This window comes from Mauremys reevesii, linkage group 14 (genome assembly GCF_016161935.1).
Source record: "Mauremys reevesii isolate NIE-2019 linkage group 14, ASM1616193v1, whole genome shotgun sequence".
In the NCBI taxonomy this organism is placed as follows: Eukaryota; Metazoa; Chordata; order Testudines; family Geoemydidae; genus Mauremys; species Mauremys reevesii.
Genome location: NC_052636.1, coordinates 38,827,191 through 38,852,064, shown reverse-complemented (window position 1 = coordinate 38,852,064; position 24,874 = coordinate 38,827,191). Strand labels below are relative to the sequence as shown.

Below are 24,874 nucleotides of genomic sequence, written 5' to 3'. Positions count from 1 at the left end.
TGAGCGTTTGGTGTGAGAGCTCAGACCTGCCCCTGTCCCAGAGGGAGGGGGGGTGTCTACAACAGGCTTGGACCACTGATCTATCAGTGCCTAACTCCCAAACTTTCAGTAACTCTATCATCAGTGCCTGTGAGTGTAATTTAAACCATGAGAAAAACCACACGAGGCTAGACCAAAGGCCCATCTAGCTCTGAATCTTGTCCTCTGACAGTAGCCAATACCAGGTGCCCCCAAAGCCACCACTGGGAGTAGAACCCAGGATCACCTGTTTACAAGGCAGGTGCTTTAGCCAGCTAAGCCATGGTGCCTGCCTGGGTGTAAGATATAGTGTCTGCCCACACCTGACTCCCTGCCATCTCCACCAGGACCTGACAAGCTTTCCTTGTGTTTGGATTCTGCAAAGCAGAGGAGCAGGTGACGTTTACCTTGCAAGCTGTGTGTGAGTGAATCTTTGGCCAGGTCTGCACTACAAAGTTGTTTCAGCAGAAATATATTGCTCAGGTGTGTGAAGAACACACAACGCTCCCTCGGTCGGCAGCTTGGTGTGGCTGGTGTACACACTGCAATGCCACGTCTGGCGACAAAACTGCCCTGTTTTCGTGACAAAATAAAACCACTTTGATGAGAGGCCTAGAGCTTTCTGCAGCAAACTTACAGTAACAGAGTGCCAGTGTAAATGCTGCTGGTCATTAAATCACCATAACTGGCCTCCGCCAGTATCCCACAATGCCTGCCGTGAACTCACCTGCCCTGCATTCCTGCTAAAGAGGCTGGTCCCCTCCCCTTTCATAGCTCCAGGAAGTTCTGACAGCTGAGCCTGCTGCTCTGCTCCGGCAGCCAGGAGCAAATCACTGCCGTGGAATGCTGCTCTCCGGCCCTGCGAACACAGAGCAGGGAGCGGGAACTTCCATACATGGGGGGGGGGCACCGGCATCCGAACTGTGACACCCCATGACACCCCTTCCCTCGAGGAGGCTCTTACCTTCTAAACAGGGACGGCTGTTTTCTAGTAAAATCACTAAAAGGGAAGGAGAAAACTCGAAAGAGATTCCTCCTGGCGCTCACGTCCGTGAACCCGAATACTCTCTCAGTCCTCAAAGAGAGACCTGGAGAAGGAGACTTGCTGAAGCAAAGCCACAGGGGTCTCTGAGGTTTCCCTGGCCCCTCGCTCCGTCCTGCCTGGCTGATGTCAGCATCTCTCTGTGAGGTCACCACCTCCCCACCACCTTGGACCAATAGTCTGAGGTCCTGCCAAAGGCCTTTGTGATGTCACTGCCACACCCCTCCCTTGCTGTGCCAATGTCCTGCCCCTGGCCAGGCACTTTGGAGGTTTGAGCTACTCCCTGTGGATCACCCCACTCCAGGAGCGTTCGTTCTAGGCAGCAAGCCGGCTAGACAGGGAAACATCAGACGCTGCTCCCAATGCTACACTCAGTTTTTCAGAAATTAGTCGACTTTATGGCCAGAAGAGACCATTAGAGCATCTAATCTGACCCCCTGCATATCACAGGCCTCCTGTAGGACACCATAGCTACTTTTGGGGCAAACACATTCTTGAAAGGCATCTAGTCTTCATTTAATGACATCAGGAGATGGAGAATCCACCACTTCCCTTGGTAGCTTGTTCCTGTGGTGAATCATCCTCGCTGTTGAATCTTTGTGCCTTAGTTGTAATATGAATTTGTCTCTTTTCATCTTCCAGCCATTGGGTCTTGTTATTCCTTTCTCTGCTCGCTTCAAGAGCCCTTTAATACCCAATCTTTTCTCTCCATTAAGGCACTTCAACACTTCAGTGAAATCACCTTTCAATCTTCTTTTGATCAGCTAAACAAGTTGAGCTCTTTCAGTAGCTCCCTAGAAGGCATTTTTCTCCGGCCCTCAGAACATTTTGGTGGCTCTTTGCAGCTCTAGCTCCAATTTCACAACATCTTTTTCAAATGAGGACACCAAAACTGGAGGCTCTTCCAGTATCAGTCTCACTGATGCCGTGTCACCTCCTATGACGTTACTGACATAATCTGTAACTGTATAGATCACCGTTGTGACCACTGTTCTATATTTGCAGCCAATATTGTAGAAAGGTTGTCGTGTAAGAGGTCTATGGAGAGGTTCTAATTGGCTGATTATAATGATGCTATCTCTAGATGTGTATCATTTTTGTAGTTGACGTTATGAATACTGGCTCTATGCTGCCCGTATTTCAAACTTGTGCTCTGCTTCCGGGGAACACCCCAGACAAGTTGGTGTCAGTTCTGCCTAGCCTGCTTAATGGCCCATTAAGGACCATCAGCTATACAATCGACCCATTGAGAGAAGGCAGATACACCTTGTGACTCAGCAAGGTAGCAGGGACCTGCCTATGGAGAGAACTCTAAGGTTTTTCTATGCCACGTGCTGGATAGAGTGTCCTTGGGACAAAGAAAGCAAAGACCACATGGCAAGAGACTAGAAAAGGCTGATGCCTCGTCTCCATCTTGTCTTCAATCCTGCTTCATACCTCTGGAGGGACTTTGCTACAAACTGAAGCTCTGTACAAAGGACTGAATGACCCATCCCAGCTTTGAATAGACTCCAGAGACTTGATTTGAACCTGCAGTTTATTCCATCACTGTTACAAGCCTGAACCAAGAACTTTGCCATTACTGTATGTGAAGGGTTCAAATCCATGTGCATTTTATATAACAACCTGGTCTATGGATTGTGCCAGTTCTTTTCCAGACCCGAAGTCCAGAGTATGGTCAAGGGACCAGAGGCCTAGCAAATAGTGACCAACTAAGAGAAAGCTGGGGTAAACAGAAAGCCTTGCTTGCTAAGATAGGCCTGGTCAGCAAATTGCCAGGTGTTGGAGCTAAGAACTAAATAATTGTGTCTTATTCAGAATTGCAGACTGAACAAAGAATCCCTATTCTTATTGTGTTTGTTTCTTCTCTAGGGAGACCTTCTTCCCACAGATCCAACCTTGAGTTTATGAAAAGTTGGCACGTCAGTATAAGATATGGCATCCTTCCACCTCCCTTCCAAGGGACCAATGCCTGCCTTAAGACACACAGAAAACAATCTTTATTGCCATAGACTTTCACTCTTTCTTTGCTTTAACCCCTAGGAATATACCTGTTCGACAATCAAAGGAGTTGCCCCATTCCTATGGATCCCAAATCAGAATTCAACATATATATTTTATACTAATAACATTTTATCAAAGTATTAATGAAATGTTAACTTGCTAACTTGAGACCATGGGTGGAGACATTATCTAATCTGTTAATCATTGGCTAATGTGCTTATCCTGTCTTGCAAAACCTGTCCCTGGGTGTTGATCTGCCTAGCCTGTCACTTTCCCCCACCCATGGAAAATCTATATATTCTATTGTAATTAATTAATTAACAGTGTCTCTGAGCCTAATAAGCCCACTCTGCCAGCACTGTGTGTAATAAAGTCCTATTCTTGACCTCTACACGGTGTAGATTTGTGTCCTTCACAGACACCTGCTGAATAAAGAGGAGATTCAGCATCCATCTTGGCTGAATGTGTCTCCTCTCCCCACAGCTTGGTGATTTTTGAGGAAATGGAGAAGACTGCTGTACATCACTTGCAAAAGAAACAGGTCTTTTTGGTGACAAGTGTTGAAAGGAGCCATTAGACAAATCTGGAGACAGTAAAAATGCCCCCCAATTGAACTGGCATCTGTGGATGCTGAAGCCACAACACAGAGCACTAAACACTATATGAGAATGGGTGGTGTCAGCAGAGTCTCTACCAAAGCCTTTTCCCACCAGCAGGGGCCTCTCTGTGCACAGAACTTCTGGTAGCGTAATGGCTGCAGGCAGTGGAGAACTCCATTTTGGCATCTCTTTTGTGGTGAACATCTGCAGTGGCTATTAAAAGGTCTCTAGACAGTGATCTTTGGGAAGAGCTGGCTGAAGAACCTTCCTACTAACCAGGAGAGCCTGGCTTGGCCCGACAGTTCTTCCTCGCCAAACCTAGTGTGTCTGTTGGCTCCTTTTTTTGTATCTCTTTTCAGAAAAAGAAAAGATCTGTCAGCAGAATCCTTCTAAGTGCTTGTTCAAGACAGAGAGCCTTCCTTGCGGCTGAGTCTTGGTGCCATGGGGCATGCCTCACTGCAGCACCTCCTGCTGACCATCCTAGCAATTAGCTCTGGTTCACCGGTGCGCCTCCATCTAGTAGCGTCTGGTCACCATCTGTTCTATCATTAGGACCCTTGTTGCTCTCAGGACTTCAGTGTCCTCTTATGGACACAGCCCTCTGGCTGTGCCCCACTCAGTTCTCTCCCCCCTGCTGGGGGGTGGGGATGTTCTCTACCCAGACACTTGCCTCAGTGGCCGGCTGCAGTCCAGGGTGTAGCCACCTGTGTCAGTGGCTACTGAGGCAAAAGGTGTGAACCTCCAACCCTGCCATCTGTTTCCCTGGACCATTTCCCAACAGACCTAGAACCTTCCTCCACCTTTGTATCAGGGCCTTAGTCTGGCAGTAGTCAGCCAGGAGGTCACTCATGCACCCCTTACCCCAGCACTACTCTGATCATGGTGCCCTCCCTGCTTGCTTGCTTGCTTGCTTGCTTGCTTGCTTGCTTGCTTCCTTCATAGCAGCCAATCCTCCCTCCTCAAACTCCAAGGAGTGACTAACTCTTGCTGTGCTAAGCAGCTCTTTATATATGGGCTGCTCCAGCAAGCCTTCTCCTGATTGGCTCTCCCAATAAGCCCTTTCTTGATAGGCTGGGTTCTGCACAGCCTCTTCAAGGCTGCCTTAATCTTTCTCCTGCTTGTTTGGGGCAGACAGCCCACCACACATGGAAAGTGGCAAATGAGAAGTCTGGAGCTGAAGGAAAGGTTACCATGACTCAGAACTGAGCCGAGGTTGCTGTGACTGAAACACAGATCACTAACCATTATATGATCACAGTGACTGGTGGGAGAGGCACATGTTAGAAGCCCTCTGTCTACTCAGCTGTGGCTTTCTGTGCACAGAGAGCCAGACACCTCAAGGTCTGCAAGTCTTGAGGGAAATGGGGAATGTCTATACTTTAGAATTTGCGGGTGTTGACTTGAACCATGAAATGAAACAGTTGCAAATATTTTCTTCAGGCAGGCACCATGGCTTAGCTGGCTAAAGCACCTGCCTAGTAAACAGGAGATCCTGGGTTCAACTCCCAGTGGTGCCTTGGTGTAGGGCTTTTGTCTCCTCTGCTCACATTTTCCTGTGTCTTCCTAGGAAACAGAAGAGGCCTCCCTTGGTATCCAAGTCATTGCTTGCTAAGGAAAAGGCTTCTTTGGAGAGAAGCATTGGAAACAATCAAATCACAAACCTGGAGTTGATGAAAACGCTGCTATGACTGACATTGGCATGGCGGTTGCTTCGACTGTAATTGCTGCAACACGAGCCTCGCCACACATCCTTGTGATTCCCTGGAGATGTTCACACACAGATGTCATGTCACCTTCCTTTTGATTGTCATTGATGAAAAATGGAGCGGTTGGGAGAAAAGTCCCAGAGAGTCGCACCGTGGCTAAGCTGGGTGACTCACCTGCCAGGTAAAGTGGAGTTAGGGATGCAGCTCCCAGTAGTGCCTTAACAAATGTGTCTGCTCTTCCCACCTTTTGGTGAATCTTTTGGAAACAGAGAAGACTGCCTCTGCCTTGCAATGCAAATGCTTGCAAAAGTCAGAAAAACAACTGGTTTCAAGTGTCAGAAGGAGGCACATAAGAAATGTGGAGACAAGGAAAAGGTCATCGTAACTCAACATGCATCCATGGCTCTTGAGGCCAGAACGCAGAGCACTAAGCACTGTACAACCACAGCAAAATCTAAACTTTACACCTTATTACACTAGGCAGTTGTTAGGTCAAGCAATTTTCTCATCCTACTGGATGTTACCCTCCTTAATACATAGAATTCCCCCTAAAACCTGGATTACTGTCCTCAGATGACCTTCATTTTCTCAGGATTCCTGCTGCTTCCAGCATAGATGGGGGAGGAGAAAGGCAAAAACATGATGCCACAGTTTCCTATTTTATATCGTTAGTTCAAGTGTCTAGAAGACACTTGCCCAGAAGTGTCTGGGTGGGCTCTGCTGAGTCACTAGGTTGGGGAATCTTCCTGGTGTGGTCTTGTGCAACTGAGTCATAGACTTGAGCAGTCCCCACAGTGCTGTGTTTGGGCATCTGTCACTGAATTGGAAATCCCTTAATTACAATTCCTCTGCTGATTTATGGCTGTTGAACACCCTCCTCGGCAGGGGTCGCTAGCAAAATTATAGCCTATTTCAGTAACAACCAGACAGCAAAATGCATAACTTCACACACCCTCATGCTATACATATTTGGACAGAATAACCGATTTCAGCAGATCATGACTTTTCATATGATAACTTACATGGAATGGTTGGTAGGACATATCACAGCCATATATGAATGATGACTATGTGAGCTACAGGGAGCTATTTTGAAGTACATCATGTCACAAAAGCCTCTAGAGACTGGCCTTTGGGAAGAGCTGGCTGAAGAGCCTTCTGAGTAACTGAGAGATCCAGGCTTGGCCCTGCCAGTTTGTGCTTGCGAACTAAACTTGTCCGTTGGGCTCCCTTTTTTGTGTCTCTTTCACAGAAACAGAGCAGAAGTTCTTGGCCAATCCTTGAAAGTGCTTGTTCAAGACACAGAGAGCCTCTGTGCTGGGGCAGGGGTAGGGGTGCAGGAGGTGGTCGGGGGTGGAGGTGCTTACCTCGGGCAGCACAGCTCCCAAAGTGACTGGCACACACTCCCCTCCGGCAGTGGCTCCTAGGCAGTGGGATACGGGGGCGGGTCAGCTGTGGCGTTTGCACTCAGGGCTGCAGGGATATGCCGGCCACTTCCAGGAGCAGTGTGGCAGGGAGGGAGGGGGCAGAGTGGGCAGGGAGTCGCCTTAGCGCTGCTGGCACATCTCCGTGTATCACTTGGGGAGGCATCAGGTCTCTGTGGGCTGCCTGGGGCAGGGGCAGTGGCCACGGGGGCTCGGGCCACCCCTTTGCCTCCTCTCTCCAGGCTCACAGCCCATCTTGCCGGCCGACAGGGATTTCAGGGTGCAGCAGCGCAGGGAGCAGGAAGGGCGAACCACAGCGGCTGCCTCCCCCACATGCAGGAAAATGGCTTGACCTACTGGCCCCACGGACTAAGGCACCAGGCCTCCAGCTTGCCCCATTTGACCCAATGGGTTGATCTTGTGGCCAGAATTATTTGCAGTCGGGATTTCCCCCAACAGTGCCCCACAGGGGTCCAGGGTCAGCTCCAGCACAGGCCACACAGGAAGGCTTAATGCTCGAGCTGCAGCACATGCTGGGCAGGCTTAAGGCCGGGCTCCCCATGGCAGGAGAGAAGAAGAAGACTGGGCCCCTGGAGGGGCAGGCTGGGGCTTCCTGGATCCCATTTGCTCACAGCCAGCGCCCTGCCCCCACTCCCATGTCATCAATGGCGCCCCCAGGTCAGCCAGAATGGAGCAGCGGTTTTCACTACACCAAATCCACTTATGGCTTACAGGCAATTCCCAACCACCTCACAGCCCACCATGTCGGCCAGAAAAGAGCCCACTCAGCCTCGCCATTGCTGCTTTTCCTTCCCTCCAGAACCCCGCTTCTCCTGGGCTGCAAGGAGCCATCCCTGGGAAGCCAAGAGGCAGGCACAGGATTCTGCCTCCCAGCAGCCAACCGCACCTCCTCAGGCTTTGCAGAACGAATGGTGGTGCTCTACTAACCCCATTTAGCCGCAATGATGTGCTTAGCTTCTGCCCTGCCTTCCTCAGCTCGACTTTCCTCTTTTGCCCCATTCCTGCCTCACTTCCTCCTTTGGCAAGTCACGCAGAGGAGGCCAGCAGGAAGAGCCGGCCTCCACCGGCCAACCTCCAACAGCAGAGGAGGCCAAGCCACAAGCCTCCAAAAGGTGACACGCCGCACTCCTCTAGGTTCTCCAGCCTGACACCAAGGTGCTTTCTCCACTGCTGTCAGCACCCTCTGTCATGCGGGGGTTGGAGTTATCCCAGGGACAGGCCAATAGGAGAAGGAGGAGGCCTTCCTGAACAGCAAGGGGATCTGGGAAAAGGAAGCCAGCATGTTTCTGCCTGGTTTTGAACCAGGGACCTTTTGCGTGTTAGGCAAACGTGATAACCACTACACTACAAAAACTCCATCTACTTGGTTGTTGCTCACCCTAGCACAGACCGATGGACAAACCTGGAGAAAGTGGTGACAGTCCTTCAATAGGTCAGCTGGCAGAGCAGAGGACTGGAGCCGCGGCTCAGGAAGTTGTCCTTACGTCGCCCTTGTGACTCCAGCTTGAGGGAGAGCTTGTTTTTCTTCCCCTTGCTGACAAAGAGCAAGAGAAGAATGAAAGGTCAGGTGGGCCAACTCGGTGCAGAAGCCCATGCTGCCTTTTCCTGCTGCATAGCCTGAAATGAGGGACTCGTGGCAGTTAAAGGAACTGCTGAACTTTCAGAAAACATCCCACCCGTACACAAAGGGGGATAGAAGAGCCTGTTAGTCTAGCACGCTCCCAACTGAACTACTTCAGCAGCTGCTCAGTTTCTTTTTGGCCTCCTGCTTTTCTGTCTGGGATGTTGTTGTCAGCTGTGGCACAGAGAAAGGACCTCATTGCGAGCGGCCCATGAAGACAAGATTCACTTTTGCCTTCCTTGCTCGGCTTTACTTGCTTCCTCGCCCTATTCCTGCCTCAGTTCCTGCGTTACCTGAAGGCGACGGGGGGCCAGCAGTACCAGGAGGAAGTTGGGCAGCTAGACCCTGGTGGCAAAAGTCCTGCCGCCACTTGCCACCCCACTCTCTTCTCCCAGCGTCACATATTGGCCACCAGGGACTTGGGGCCCAGCAGTGCAACGGAAGGCAGTGGACAGAGCCACCCTCGCCTTCAAGCTCCGGCTCATTAAACCACATCTTCAGTCGCTGATGGCTAATGAGAGACAGACATTGCTTTGCTATTTTAGCACTTGGAAATGCCATTGGTCAGTCATTGGATCCCTGTAATGCTGTTACAGAACAAATGAACATAGAATCTCAGTGTGACAGTCTATAGCTTTGGGGGAGCGGCTGTAACCCCCATAATCCTCATTTTCATATCATTGAGATCTTACATATAGAGCATGATAGAGGCATAAATATAGATTGGAACATGAAGTGATGGGAGTTACCGTGCAAGGGGAGAACCAGTGTTGAAGGCTAATTCAGTCAGGGTGGATGTGGTCCTCTCCCCATAATTGATGGGGAGGTGTCAATACCAAGAGAGGGAAAATTGCTTTGTCGTGAGCCAGCTACTCCCAGTCCTTATTCAAGCTCAAATTAATGGTGTTGTTTGCAAATCAATTGTAACTCTGCAATTTCTCTTTGAAGTCTGATTTTGAAGTTTTTTTGAATGGCTACTTTGAATTAGTGGGTGTGAATGTGTAAAGGTGGTATTGACTATACAAGTCCCATATGGTCTCGTGATTTGAATTCCTGTTTTTCACCCAGATGACCTGGGTTCAGTTCCCAGTGTGGGAACAGTGCAGAGCTTTTCCTCAGAGGGGAGGCAGGAAATAGAAGGAATGGGAAGGGATCCTGCCAGCAGGGGAGTTGGACAGTGTTGGGAGGGGACCCCAGAAGTGGGGGTGGGGCAGTGGTCTGGGGGGAGATGAGGGAAGGATCCCAGCTCTGTGGGAAGTTGACATTCTGGAGAGCACAGGCCTGGCATGGGGGGTGGGAAGAGTGAGTGTGTCCCTCTAAACTCACCACCAGCAGGCTTGGAAGAATTACGTATTTGTTGGTAAATGTCAATTTCTGTGTAAACGCAGAACCCAATGGCAAAATCTTTCCATCGATAATAATCAAAACTAACAGATGGGCAAAGTAAGAAACATGTTGCTTGAGAACTTATCCTGTTCTAATCCTCTAGGGTTCCCTTTTGCCTTAGGCACCACCACGTGGGCATTTCATATCCCTCCTCATTTTCACACAGACACACAATTTCCTTTGCACAGATCCATGAACAGCAAAACCTCCCTGTGTCTATTGTCTGAGCCAGGGCATTCGATTCCATTGAAACTTTTTCTCCTGCAATGGCAAAGGTCAGACAGAGGGAATGCGTCCACCTTCCCCCGGCAGTGAGATATTCACTCTCCTCTTCATGCTGCTGTTGTTATTCCATGAGTTATCAAGGATGGAATAAAAAGCTGAGTTTACTCCAGGGTGAGGAAAGAAAGGAGCCACCAATGCCCTCAAAAATCTCAATGCCCAGAGAAAACCTGCCTCTGTTATTCGACTCCCAGAGGTGCTGGTAATACAATGGGAAAAGGGACTGTCTGAATTGCCAGGGCAGGGAATGAACAATCTACAGCAACATCATTAACCACAAACACACCCTCATCATGCTCCAGCCAGTAGGGAAATGGGCAGGAACTCTGGCTGTTCAGCCATGGCCACACGTACAGAGCTGCACAGCAGTGAGTGTGCTGGGGAAGCTGGTCTGAGCAAACAATTTGTAATGACCCTTCAGTGAGAACAGAACCAGAGTGTAGAAAGGCCCCTGTGTTAAGTGGTTGTGGCTGAGGCCTTAGGTAGCTGGGTTAGAAAACCATGGGTGTCTTTCTGTGAAGGTTTGATCCTTGCCAGCTAGGCAAGGCTGGTGTGTGGTGTCTCCATGGCTGTACTTTCAAGGTCTGATCACAACAGTGCCATAGGGAGCCAAGCCTAAACATATTCAGAGGCTAAGGCCAGGTCAATGTTTCAAACAGTGAGTCTATGCTGCTGCAGCTCAGTAATGGAGATGCTCTGTGCCAGAGTTTCTCAAACGTCCTTTCACTACAACCTCCTTCTGCCAAAATAACTTAATACGTAGCCCTGGAAGAGAGACCAAGCCCCTCCACTTGGGGGGGCAGGGGGGAGTGCCAAAGACAGCCCCAGTGGGGAGAGAGCAAAACCAAAGCCTGAGGGATTCAGCCCTGGGTTGGGGGGCTCAGACTTTTGGCTTCAGCCCTAGGACCCAACAAGTCTAATGCCAGCCCTGGTGACCCCATTAAAACAGGGTCACGACCCACTTTGCGGTTCTGACCCACAGCTTGAGAACCACTGCTCCATGTTGAGGGGGGAGAGTTTTCCTGTTGGTGTAGTCAATCCACTTCCCCAGGAGGTGGCAGCTCTGTCATGGGGAGAAGCTATATCGGTGGGGGTGCAAGCTGTGGTGTTGACCACATTTAAGAAGTTTAATCAAACCCCATTTTTAAAACCACCTGTGGTCTGCGAATGACAAAGGAGCTCGATGAGGCAGGGTCTGTCCTTCAAAGTCCTGGAGATCACGATTCCATACTCCTGTTATAATGGGGGTACAGCTCAGTGGTAGAGTGTTTGATTGCAAATCAAGTCGTCCTTTGATCAAACCCAGGTTCACTCTTAAAAAAAAGAAAAAAAAAATTCTTCTCCATTATGTTCAGGAGCTCCACCATATGAGGATGCTTGAAATGAATGTGAACACTCAACATTTTGCTGTCCAAATGCATAAAAACCTAGCACACCTGTCCATCAGCTGAAATCAGTTCCAAGCCTCTAAGTGTCTAGTTTATGTTTTCATCAGTTAAACAAAGGGATCATTCCTGAAGCAGAGCACAAGTTTGAAATACAGGCAGCATAAAGCCAATATTCATAATGTCAACTACAAAAAATGATACACATCTAGAGATAGCATCATTATAATCAGCCAATCAGAACCTCTCCATAGACCCCTTACACGACCACTTCTCTGTAATATTGGCTGCAAATATAGAACAGTGGTCACAATGGTGATCTATACAGTTACAGATTATGTCAATAATGTCACAGGAGGTGACACAGCATCAGTGAGACCGATACTGGAATTCTGTCTCCACTTTTGGTGTCCTCATTTGAAAAAGATGTTGAGAAATTGGAGCTGGGGCAGCAAAGAGCCACCTAATGTTCTGAGGACTGGAAAAAATACCGTCTAGTGAGCTATTGAAAGAGCTCAACCTGATTAGCTTATCAAAAGATTGAAAGGTGACTTCATTGAAGTGCCTTAATGGAGAGAAAAGATTGGGTATTTAAGGGCTCTTTAATCTAGCAAAGAAAGGCATAAGAAGACCCAATGGCTGGAAGGTGAAGAGAGAGAAATTCATATTACAAATAAGGCACAAAAATTCAACAGCGAGGATGATTCACCACAAGAACAAGCTACCAAGGAAAGTGGTGGATTCTCCATCTCTTGATGTCATTTCATGAAGACTAGATGCCTTTCTGGAATGTGTTTACCTCAAAAGTAGCTATTGTGTCCTACAGGAGGCCTGTGATATGCAGGGGGTCAGATTAGATGCTCTAATGATCTCTTCTGGCCATAAAGTCGACTAATTTCTGAAAAACGGAGTGTAGCATTGGGAGCAGTGTCTGATGTTTCCCTGTCTAGCTGGCTTGCTGCCTAGAACAAACGCTCCTTGAGTGGGGTGACCACAGGGAGTAGCTCAAACCTCCAAAGTGCCTGGCCAGGGGCAGGACATTGGCACAGCAAGGGAGGGGTGTGGCAGTGACATCACAAAGGCCTTTGGCAGGACCTCAGACTATTGGTCCAAGGTGGTGGGGAGGTGGTGACCTCACAGAGAGATGCTGATATCAGCCAGGCAGGACAGGGGCGAGGGGCCAGGGAAACCTCAGAGACCCCTGTGGCTTTGCTTCAGCGAGTCTCCTTCTCCAGGTCTCTCTTTGAGGACTGAGAGTATTCGGGTTCATGGACGTGAGCGCCAGGAGGAACCTCTTTCGAGTTTTCTCCTTCCCTTTCAGTGATTTTACTAGAAAACAGCCATCCCTGTTTAGAAGGTAAGAGCCTCCTGGAGGTTTGAAAGCTGTTCAGTCTGATCCATGGGGGTGACAGTTGAATTCTAGGCATGGAAGACACGAGCTTAAGGAGGCAGAACTTTATTCTGCACGTGGGATTTTGTCCCTTAGAATCACTGGGGACATTAGGGTTTGTTCTTTTTGCTTCCCTTTTTCCTCCCTCCTCCTTTTCTCTTGCTTCCTTTGTCCTTTTATCTGTTCCCCTCCCAACACCAGGAGGGTGTGTGTGTGGGTGTGTGTGTGTGCGCGCACGTGCGCTCTGCAGCTCCCACTGTGGGAGCTCCACCCAAAAATATGGGGCTGAAATAGTGCTTGGGCAGTGATCCCATCAGTGACCTGGACCATCCTTTGGGCTTTCTGGTGAGAACCCTCAGCCTCCCATCCTCAGTCTCTACCCTGATTGGCTGAGCAGGGGGTTATTGACAGGGACGAGACTCAGGTCTTGTTGTTCTCTTTTAAGAACAAGTAAGTAAGTCAGAACCAGTTCTATGTTTGATGAATTTTGCTGCTTCTCTGCATTAATGGTCTCTGAGCAGTTCACGATTCTCTCTAACCTTGCAGTTCTCCTCAAATACTTGCTGAATAATTACTGTCACTGTTCTTGGTCTGGAGCTCATCAGAGCACTTTATTCAGGTCATTCAATGTCTGAAATTCAAGATCCGATGGTTAGTTTGAAAATCAGGGCTCTTGGGTCCTATTCCCAACTCTGCCACTGACTGGCCGTGTGACCTAACACAAGTCAGTTCTCCTTTCTCAGCCTTAGCTTCTCCCTCTTTCAAGTAGGGATAATAATGATCCGCTCCTACCTACCTCACAGTGCGTGGAGGCAGGGTCGGCTCTAGGTTTTTTGCCACCCCAAGCAAAAAAAATTTTGGCTGCTCCCACCTCAGCCCTGGCGTCCCCCGCCACATGCTCCTGCTGACCGAGCCCTGGATTTCCACCACCCGCAGCCCCCTGCCACCCCAGCCCTGGGCTCTCCCCCGCACACACACACCGTGCCAACAACATAGAGTTGTTCTCCCCAGTGCACCCAGGCTGAGCTGTTCCCATTTATACTCCGTCTCCAGTCGGAGCATGCCCAGAGAGGGTGAGGGGGTGTGGCCTCTTCAGCCCACATGGCGCAGTTAACCCTAGCAGTGCCAGGTCAGGGTTGATACATCTCATCCCAGACAGCATTTCCCAAATGTTGGGATTAGCTAGGAGATCTCTTCAGGAGTAACCTCCTGTAGGGACTGGGTCACAAATACCTTGGGAACCAAATACCTGGGCGTTTTCCTAGTTCCGAATCACTTGCTGTGGAATTCTATCCCTGGATCGTCTGAGACAATATTGAGTTAAACAACTGAACTACCCTGTGACCATGTGCACTTACTTCCGTCAGTTGCACCCATTTGGGGTCTGCTGCTGTTCACCTTTTCAGAGTGGAGATTTAAACATACGACTGTTTCTTTGACAATATGTCCAACAGCTTGGAGTATTCTCTCCTGTTGACTGAACTGTATTTGAATTTTCTCCATGTCATCATGCAGGGATAGGGGAGAAAAACACACCTGAAGTAAAAAATGGTAATTTGTCAGAAATTTCCCAAAACATCTGAGCTACATTCTGTCAAACAAAACTAACATGCAGTTATATGACCAAGGAGCCTTCATGAAAGATAGAAAACCCATATCACAGAGAGGTAGAAGACACTTTCATTTTAATTTAAAGTGAAATTCCAGACTAGGTTACATCTGATGTCTCAGAATCAGGATGAGAGATTCTCCCATGATCCGCTGAAACCTGCTTCACCCAGCGCTTTCTCATGCATCCGACGAAGCGGGTATTCACCCACGAAAGCTCATGCTCCAAAAGTCTGATAGTCTATAAGGTGCCACAGGATTCTTTGCTGCTTTTACAGATCCAGACTAACATGGCTACCCCTCTGATACGTCTCTCATTAGTGTTATTTACAGGAGTTTTAGCACTTTCATAACGGGAGAAAAAGCAGCCGACCTTCCCAGAAGCAGCTTTGCCACTGAGGGAAAAGGGGATTTAAACGGTGCTTGGAATCCATTTGAAATCCCCTTCCAAGTCTGACACTTTCATCGCCTGCCAGACTGACTCTGATTTAGGATCAAAGACGTGTACAAGCACCATTCCCAAGCATGGACAGCCAAGAACATGACCCCACCAGACAGGCTGGGAAGCGAAGGAATACGAAGGGGTGAACTGTGCATGGCTCAGGCACAAGGTAACAGTTCTGGGGTGATGGGGAAGGATGGAATGTCTGAGTCGCCCCATCTCCTTCCAGTGTCACAGAGCCTAAAATGACCCTTATTTCCCTGACATTGCTCCAGCTCTTCATCATATTTAAATATATTTTAAATGAGAAAAAAAAGTCAACAAAATAACTGCTGTTCTGCACAATCCAGGGTAATGTGAGAACAACTGGGAATGAGGAAATCTCTCCTCAAAGAGGAACTTGACGTCTCTAACAGTAACTTTGCACTGGGAGGAGGAGTATAAATGTGAATCTCCAGGTTTGTTTAGAAAAGGAAATGTGATGATGGTTAGCTCAGACAGGAGGAAATGTGCAAGATAACTCCACCAACTATCCATGGCCCATGTCTTTAGTGCAAGAGTAGTTCTCTTTTTACATCAGGAAAGTGAACTCAAGCTAGCTAACTCCACGGCAACCACAGTGATGAGACCCAGGTAGATTTTATCTCAACGTAGCTGGTTGAAGACACCCCCCATCTCCCCCATCTGGGGTGATGACATTCCTGGTAGAAAAGACACCCACTCCCATGACTCGCAGGACAATGGAGTTGATACAAAGGACCACAGGATCCACCCCAAAGACGGACGAGCTTCAAAAGTGAGCAACTCATGTGCGGGAGCTAAGGGACTACAATGTGCAAAAGATGCAAACAGCCTTAACACTCACTACCTGGGAACTGTCAAAAGAATTAAAGAAAAAATCTTCGGACAGCTCTAGAGAAGGTTTTTATGAAGTTTATCTCCTTTACGGATTCTCTGATGTTTAGAAAGGCCTGAGCTATGAGTGAAGCTTTTCCCGCACTCACTGTATTCATAGGGTTTCTCTCCGGTGTGGACTCTGTAATGTGTGACAAGGGTTGAGCTCCGAGAGAAGCTTTTCCCGCACTCACTGCATTCATAGGGTTTCTCTCCCGTGTGGACTCTCTGGTGAGAGATAAGAGAGAAGAGGTGAGTGAAACTTTTCCCGCACTCACTGCATTCATATGGTCTCTCTCCTGTGTGGATCCTCTGATGCATAGTAAGGTTTGAGCTCCGAGAGAAGCTTTTTCCACACTCGCAACATTCGTAGGGTCTCTCTCCTGTGTGGACTCTCTGGTGAGAGATAAGGGAGGAGAAGTGACTGAAACTTTTCCCGCACTCACGGCATTCATAAGGTCTCTCTCCTGTGTGGATCCTCTGATGCCTAGTAAGGTTTGAGCTTCGGGTGAAGTTTTTCCCGCACTCACAGCATTCGTAGGGTCGCTCTCCCGTGTGCGTTGTCTGATGAGAGATAAGGGCTGATCTCTGAGTGAAGCTTTTCCCGCACTTGCAGCATTCGTAGGGTCGCTCTTCTGTGTGGATTCTCTGATGAGAGTTAAGGGTATATCTCTGAGTGAAGCTTTTTCCACACTCACGGCATTCATAGGGTTTGTCTCCTCTGTGTATTCGCTGATGCCTACTAAGGGCTGAGGTACGATTGAAGCTTTTCCCACACTCACAGCATTTGTAGGGTGTCTCTTTCGTGTGGATTATCTCATGTCGAATAAGGACTGAGCGGTAATGGAAGTTTTTCCCACACTCACTACACATAGTCTCTTGCTTTTCCGTGAGGATTTTCTCCTGGGACATAGTTTCCTTGAGGTCCCTGTGAAGTCCCTGACAATTAATGGGTTCATCCACTCTCTCCTCTGAGTAGTTTCCCTGCTCTCTCTCTGGTCTGGGGTAACTTTCACCAGCTTTTCCCTGCTCACGGGAGCTGGACACACTCCCTTTGGCTCTTCGCAGTAATTCCCCATGCGCTTCGGCGAGCTCAGCATCTTCCTGGTGAGGATTCTGCTCCTCGCTCTCCCTCACCACCCCATCACCTGCTAGAAGAGAGGAGAAATCTCAGAATTGGGGATGGAAAGGCAGAGAACAAACCCAAGTAAATGCTGGAGAGACAGAAAATAAAAATCGGGGACTGAACTCCCCCTAACTCTTCCCCACAGGGGACAGTGGAGGGGATCAATTCTGCTCCCCACCCAGAACCGGCCTTTAGGGGGGGCCGTACGGGTGCCCCACCCAAGGGGGTGCCAGGCGCAGGGTTTGGATTCCCACCTGACCTGCTGCCGAGAGGCTCGCTGGGCTGATGAAAGCGGCACAGGGATCAGATAAGCAGCAGCGTGGGGGAGTGGGAGACCTGAGCTGCAGGGGGCAGCTGGACCACCAGCCGTCAGAGTCAGGTGATTGCTCCGGAGCAGAAGGGCCCCTCTTCCGCCCTGCTCCACGTGTGCAGCTGCTGCTGTTCCTGTCCCCCCAACCCCCCGTTCACCCCCGGAGTCGCCCCGTCCACCCCCAACTGGGAGCATCCTCCTGACTGCTCTGCAGGGGGGAGGTGCTGATTGATAGCGGGGTGATCCCCTCCCCCACACCCGGGTACCCGATTTCCACTGAGCTGGGGTGACGGGACGGGGGGAATCTGCATGTGCTGCTGCCTCTCTGGGGCTGGAGCTGCCGGCAGCTGCTTGTGTCTGAACAAGCCTAGTTCAGGCTCCTGACCCTGAGAACTTTGTTAAAGAGACAGCGCGCTCACTCACTCAGGCACACAGTCCCCCCAACACACACCCCAGGGCTCCCTGCATCCAGGTCACTTCCCCACCTGGGCTGTGCTGAGACATCAGGAGCAGCTGCTCTCCTGCCCTCCCCTTACACAGCCTGCAGGGAAAGTGACCTGGGCGCAGGGAGCCCTGACATCGCTCCTTGCTCCGCTCTCCCAGCCCCCCAGGGCTGTGTGGGGCGGGGCAGCAGCAGTCCAGTGGGGGAGCGAGCAGCAATGCCAGCTGCTTTGTGCATCTAGGTCAGGTTCCCCACTTGGGTGCAGGAGGGGGGTGCCGGGGTTAGAGGCAAAGGGGGCACAGTGCAGGGGTTGAGGGCACAGGAGAGTGGTGCAGGGGGTAGCAGTGAAGGGGTGCATAGAACCATAAAATATCAGGGTTGGAAGGGACCTCAGGATGTATCTAGTCCACCCTCCTGCTCAAAGTAGGACCAATTCCCAACTAAATCAACCCAGCCAGGGCTTCGTCAAGCCGGGCCTTAAAAACCTCTAAGGAAGGAGACTCCACCTCCCTAGGGAACCCATTCCAGTGCTTCACCATCCTCCTAGTGAAATAGTTTTTCCTAGTATCCAACCTAGTCCTCCCCCACTGCAACTTGAGGTCATTACTCCTTGTTCTGTCATCTGCTACCACTGAGAACAGTCTAGATCCATCCTCTTTGGAACCCCCTTCAGGCAGTTGAAAGCAGCGATCAAATCCCACCCTCAGTCTTCTCTTCTGCAGACTAAACATTCCCAGTTCCCTCAGCCTCTCCTCATAAGTCATGTGCTCCAGCCCACTAATCATTTTTCGTTGCCTTCTGCTGGACTCTTTCCAATTTTTCCACATCCTTCTTGTAGTGTGGGGCCCAAAACTGGACACAGTATCCAGATGAGGCCTCACCAATGTCAAATAGAGGGGAACGATCATGTCCCTTGATCTGCTGGCAATGCCCCTATTTATACAGCCCAAAATGCTGTTAGCCTTCTTGGCAACAAGGGCACACTATTGACTCATAGCCAGCTTCTCATCCACTGTAACCCCTAGGTCCTTTTCTGCAGAACTGCTTCCTAGCCACTCGGTCCCTAGTCTGAATGGGATTCTTCTGTCCTAAGTGCTGGACTCTGCACTTGTCCTTGTTGAACCTCATCAGGTTTCTTTTGGCCCAATCCTCTAATTTGTCTAGGTCCCTCTGTATCCTATCCCTACCCTCCAGCGTATCTACCACTCTTCCCAGCTTAGTGTCATCTGCAAACTTGCTGAGAGTGCAGTCCACGCCATCCTCCAGATCATTAATGATTGCGGCACAGGAGTGGAGTGCAAGGGCTGGGGTGAAGGGGGCACAGTGCAGGGGTTAGGGGCTCAGGAAGGGGCAGGTGTTGGGGTGAATGAGGGGGGCAGAGGTTAGGATTGAAGAGGTTGTAGGGATTAGGGGTGCAGGAGGGGGAGCAGGCATTTGGGGCAAAGGGACACAGTGCAGAGGTGGGGGGAAGGGAACGTGGGTTGCCTAGGGAGCCCATGGGAGCCAGGGGCACCAAAATTCAAGTTTGCCCAGGGTGCCATTTCCCCAAGGCCGGCCCTGCCCACATCCCATCCAAACACGCAGTAGGAAGGGAGGGAGCTCCAGCCAAGGTGTCAATCATCATCTGTAGGAAGCCAGGAGTGAGATCTGCTGCGGACTGTCCTGAGCTCACAGAGTCTGTGTGGGGAATCCCAGCGGGTTCTCTCAGGCACTTACAGTTTCTGGGTTGGTTTAATGTTTCCTCACCTGTGCAGGGACTTCCCAGGATCTCGCTTTCCACTGAACCAGGGAGATCCAGGACCCACGGCTCTTCCCCTCCTTCCAGCTGGAAGATCACAGAGGGTTGGGAAACTGGAAACCCTGCTCAAGGGAAAGAAAACAAAGGAGATCAGGGGAATTCATAGGCCATTTATCATCATAAAAAACATTCTATTAGTTTAACCCCAGTCCATTTTAAACAATAAAATCGCAGGGCCAGCTCGCCAGGTGCTCAAAGGTGCAGAACACTCTGCTTAGGAGGGATTTAACTATCCCCATCTTTGCTGGGAACACACACAGCCAGACACTCATTATCAAAGAGGCTCCTAAAAAACAGAGACTGGAACTGCATTTCCCAGAAAGTGAAAACTCCAGACAGAGGGCAAGTGTCCCTGGCACTGCTTCTTGCTGACAGACAGGTCCAGAGCCAAAAAGAGAGAGTCCAGGGGAAGCTGGGAACAGGAAGCATGGGCTGGGGGTTTCAGTGGAGTAAGGACCTGGAAGGGCAGGGATATCACTGAAGGCAGGATCTCAGCAGCATTAGATGTCAGGAAAGCACATCCTGCGGCATTAGGGGACCTAGCGAGTCAGGTATAAAGGGAGGGAGCATAAAAAACACTGTGTGGAGAAAGCTGGCAAATTAGATGGTGTAGTTCAAGAGCCACAGCCAAAGGAGAATGAAAAATAAGAATCAGGCCATGTGACTTCAGGAGGGACAAATTCGAAGATCCAAAGAACATGCAGAGAAGAGAGATGGCGGCTCTTGCAGGTGGGGATGGAAAAGGAAGAGTCTCCGTGGTTCATGGAGCCAATTAGTTCGTTTTATCATTCATTGATCATTGTTATGGTGATCTCATATGTTATTTCAGATGTAGTCACTGTGTACGAAATAGATTTAAGTTGTAGGTATAGACAGAAGTAAGACAGGTAGAGCCCTGCATGGATAAAAAATTTATATCCGCATTCGATCTGCGATCTGCAAAAATGGTCCATGGATATCTGCAGATTTTCAGGGCTCTAGGAACAAAATTTGCACCCACAGACGATCCACAAAAATGGTCTGAATTCTCCACCAGGAGACGTGATCAAAGCGAAGGGCTAAGGCAATGAATCCTAAAATCTTCTAATATAGGCTGGAAGGGACCTCAAGAAGTCATCTACTCCATTCCCATCGCCCTGCGGCAGGAGCAGGTGTAAATATGCCAGAAGTTTGTCTGACCTGTTCTTAAAACCCTCCTGGGACAAGAATTCCACAACCTCTCTTTGTAATCCATTCCAGCACTTCACTATCCTTATCGCTGGAAAGGTTTTGGTATTACCCACCCTCAACCTCCCTTGCAGCAGATCAAGCCAATTACTTCTCCTCCTACCTTCAGTGGACGTGACGAACAGTTAATCACTGCTCTCTTATAACAACCCTTGACATATTTGAAGACTGTTCTCAGTTCCCCACTCACTCTTTTCTCAAAATTAAACATGCCCAGTTCTTTCAACCTTCCCTCATAAGTCATGTTCGAGGACCAGGAGGGCGCTTTTCCCTTCTGAATGGAGATGCGCAAGGTGAGGTCAGAGAAAAGGATGTTGGAGTAACTGAGACAGGAGAGGATGACTAAGAGCTCTAGCTGTGCGGATGGATAGGAAAGGCCAATTGTTAAGGATGTTACGCAAAAAGAAAATGCAAGGTGTAGGCACAGCCTGGATAGGAGGCCCCAGAGGGAGCTCCGTGACAAAGGTATTGCACAGTTATGGGCCTGAGTGACAGGCAGCACAATGGTGCTGTCTGCGGTGGTAGAGAAAGAAGGTGGAGGGAGGGCTTGGGGGGAATATTAAGAGCTTTGCTTCAGCTGTTGATCTTTAGCTGATGGCTGGACATCAGTGAGGAGATGAGAGAGAGAGAGGGGCCGGGATTTCAGTTGCGACAGAAGGAGACAGGCCAGGAGCAGAGAGGCAGAACTGGGAGTTAGGAGCACAGAGATGGTAGTTGAATGTGTGTGTGCGGATGAGATTCCCCAGAAATAAGGTGCAGAGGAAGAAAAGAAGAGGCCCAAGGACAGAGCCCCGTGGAACCCAAACAGAAGGCTGGAACGGGGCTCAGCCGGCTCATTCTAAAGACACTCTAATGCAGCGACTGGAGGAGGAGGAGGATGTGACTCATCATGGACCTCTTGATGCCACCTGGCAGAGGGCACAGGGTGCCTAATGTTTTACTGGGACCCCACAGACCAGGTACACGCATATTCGTTCACCCAAAGGTGGCGTGTCAGGTGTCTGTTGAGGAACTAGTTAGGTAGGTCTTAGGTAGCTCTTAAAAGCTTTGCCAGTCCAGCTCTATTGTTTAAGGCTGTGAAAAAGTCACACACGCATGCGCACACACGCACACCATCCAACATGGCTCTGCTGGCCAAAGCTCAATTACAGACACAGCTATAGCGGCAAAAGCATCCATTTTTTAAAACAGGAAACTAAATGCTCATAAGCTACATTAATGCAGAGTTAAGGTTGCCCAGTGCTGTCTCCTGCCTTGCACCATATGGACGGTGAGTAAACTTAAACCTCTGCAGACCAGGAAATGAAAAATTTATGTAAACTTTCCCCCAACCCTTAACGCTGTAGCTGGCCAGAACCAGTGAGAATGGTTCTGCGTGGGCCGTGCAAAGGTTAACCAACTGCCACAGGGACTCAGGTATTCAGCTCAATGCAGCAGTAACGGGATGAATTCTATGGTCTGTGATATAAAGGATGTCAGAGTAGACGACCTAATAGTCACATCTGGCCTTCAAAGCTATGAACCTATATCGATCCGAGGAAAGACTAAGACATTGTCTGTGCTGTGCTCACAGGTGGGAATCCCAGCACCTATCCACATGCCTCCAGCTGTGTGCACTGGGCCAGCTGTAGCTGTGACTGGCTGATGGAGGGATGGGTTGCAGCAGCTGGGCAGAGCTGTGCCCGTGCTATGCAGAGAGGTGCATGTGAAACTTGGGGGGCAATTCTGCCTCATTTCCGTGCTGAGTGTTGTAGGCTTGGTCAGCAAAGGTGCCCAAGGGTATGTTCTTGCCATGGGGGTTGTCAGCACCCTGGTGGCGTATGTTCGAGTGATCTGTGGGGCTTAGTGAGGGGTAAGTGAAGGCAGTGACTCAAAAGGAAAACTCAGGTTGAGGGCAATGGGGTAGTAACACTGTGCAAGTCTCAGCTGGCCTGTGTGCAGGAGGTTCAGTACTGGAGAGCAGGCCAGGGGGAGGAAGCTTCTGTTTGCTATGATGGAGTTGAACCCGAATATTATCTTAGCAAAGAGAAGAACATGTTAGACATTCTGCTGGACTGCTCTGTTCCCAGAGCGCTCTGTAACAGGGATGGGGAGAGGGCTAGTGTGGGTGTCTCTGGCATGTCAGGGTGATGTTGAAACAGGGCAGAGCAGAGGTGGCATTGGGGGAGTGGCATGAACCTTAACTCTGCATTTCTTCTTCTAAAAACCGAGGGAACAGGAATCCTTACCCAGCGAGGTCACATTCTCACAGTTCTCCTGCATGACATCCCAGTAGAGGGCTCTCTGAGTGGGGTCCAGCAGAGCCCCCTCTCCCCTGGTGAAATACACAGCCACCTCCTCCAAGGTCACCGGCCCCTGAAAGAGCAAGAGCCCAACATTCGGTACCTGCTGCCCCACTCACAACCCCACTATTCATGGAGGAGAGGAGCCAATCAAATGGAAGCTCTGAGAGAGTCAGCAGAGTCCTATCCCCACTCTGCTGAGAGCAGCCAGGAGACATCTGGGTGAGGGGACGAAGTGAGAACCCCTTGTCTCTCCCAGCAGATCCACCACAGACCTACTAGCCAGAGGCTGATACAGGAGATGGAGCCCCCAGTAGGGTCCAGGCACAGCCCCATGGTAGAGAACCCAACACCCTCCCCACTGCCAGCAGCTGGATGTGAGGGGCTGGGACATCTTCCTTACACCTCCCTGCTGGGTGCCCCCTTTCCATGTCACACCAGCCCCTGGCTAGCAGGCTGAGGTAATAAACCAAAGCAGTAACCAACCAAGACATTTTGAAGCCCTCCCAGCAACAGGGTGTGAACCAAACCCTGGACCAGACCAGACCCAAAGGAGCCCCCTTGGGGGGGGGGGTCCCCCTGACCCTGCCCCCAGGGCAGCGCACTCCTGCCGCAGGGGGAGCAGGGAGAGTCCGGGGCTGGTTCTTCCTCTCTCTGCTCCTCACCTCGGTCACAGGGCAGTGACCCTGGGCAGGGAGGCTGCAGTGAGTGTGCGGGGGGGGGGGTCAGAGATCTGGGAACCTGCCCCCCCCTCTAATTTCTCCTCCCCCCTCTCCCATCCCCTCCCCTTCCCTAGCGCCCTGCCCCGGGCTGGGAGCCGGGGTCACCGCCCCGTTCCCGGGGGTCTCTCCCCGCGGCTGCCCCGCTCCGCCCGTGCGGGGAAGGGGGCACCGGGCGGGGGGACCCGCTTCACCCCCCCCCCCGTTACCGGGCACAGCAGAGCCGGGGGGGGGGGCGGCTCAGACTCGCTGCGGGAAGGATCCTCCCGGCCTCAGCGCTGCAGCAGCTCCGGGCCCCCGGGGGGGCAGCGATGGGGGGGGGGGCACCGCGCAGAGCCGGGACCTGCCCCGCCCCCCGGGCTCGGTCACCGGGAGCCTCGGCAGAGCCCGGGGCGGGGCCCAGCTGGAGAACCCCCCCCCCCGGGGAGTAGCAGCGGCTCAGCCCGAGCCCGACTCACGCGGAGGGGGCAGCAGCAGTAGCTTTGTTCTCCCGCCCCCAGCGGGGCTCGCACGGAGCATGCGCAGTAACAGCTGCTGGAACCCTCCCTTCCCTGGGCTGCGGAGAGGGCGGTCGCGGCCCCGGGGCAGGCTGGGAGATGTAGTTCCTGACTCTCCCGGAAGCGGAAGTGACGTCGGCAAAGGAGACGGAGCCGGGCTGCAAAGGAGCGTTGAGCGCTGGGGCTCTGCCTGGCTCGCGCGGGGCCGTTGGAGCCTCTCCCGGGCCGGAGAAGGGTTGGTGCCGTTGGAGCTCTGGGCATGCGCAGATCGCGGCGGGAGAGCCCTTCATTAACCCGGGGGTCCCTGCGTGGGGCCGCGGGGGGAGACCGGGCTGTGGGTGGGGGGAAGGGGTGGGCGGGAAATGTCGGTGCAGCCCGGACGTGGCCGGGGGGGGGCAGGTGACCCCCGAGGAGCGGGGAGAAAGGGGGCTGAGATCCTCGGATTTACCGCTGCCCCCTCCCGTGGGGACCCCCTCCTCCCCGTCCTGCCCCCTTTCTCCCTAGAGAGCCACGAGCAGCGCCCAGGGTGACCCCCCCTCCCCCCACCCCAGAGAAGTTCCCAGTCCCCGTTTGTGCCCCATTTTCTCTCCCCTTCGCCAGTGGCCAGTTCAGGTCTCAGGTTTGGGGGTTTCCCCCATTTCCACCTGCAGG

The 24,874-nt window shown here is 51.1% G+C and overlaps 2 non-coding genes and 1 pseudogene across 2 annotated transcripts; 2 read left to right on the top strand and 1 right to left on the bottom strand.

Annotated features, from left to right (window-relative positions):
* Positions 1-24,874, top strand: part of LOC120381606 — a 259,643-nt pseudogene that overhangs the window by 126,166 nt on the left and 108,603 nt on the right.
* TRNAT-AGU lies at positions 5,107-5,180 on the top strand. The gene has a single exon. It is a non-coding gene; the product is annotated as a tRNA-Thr (tRNA).
* Positions 8,096-8,168, bottom strand: TRNAV-AAC. Its single transcript has one exon. It is a non-coding gene; the product is annotated as a tRNA-Val (tRNA).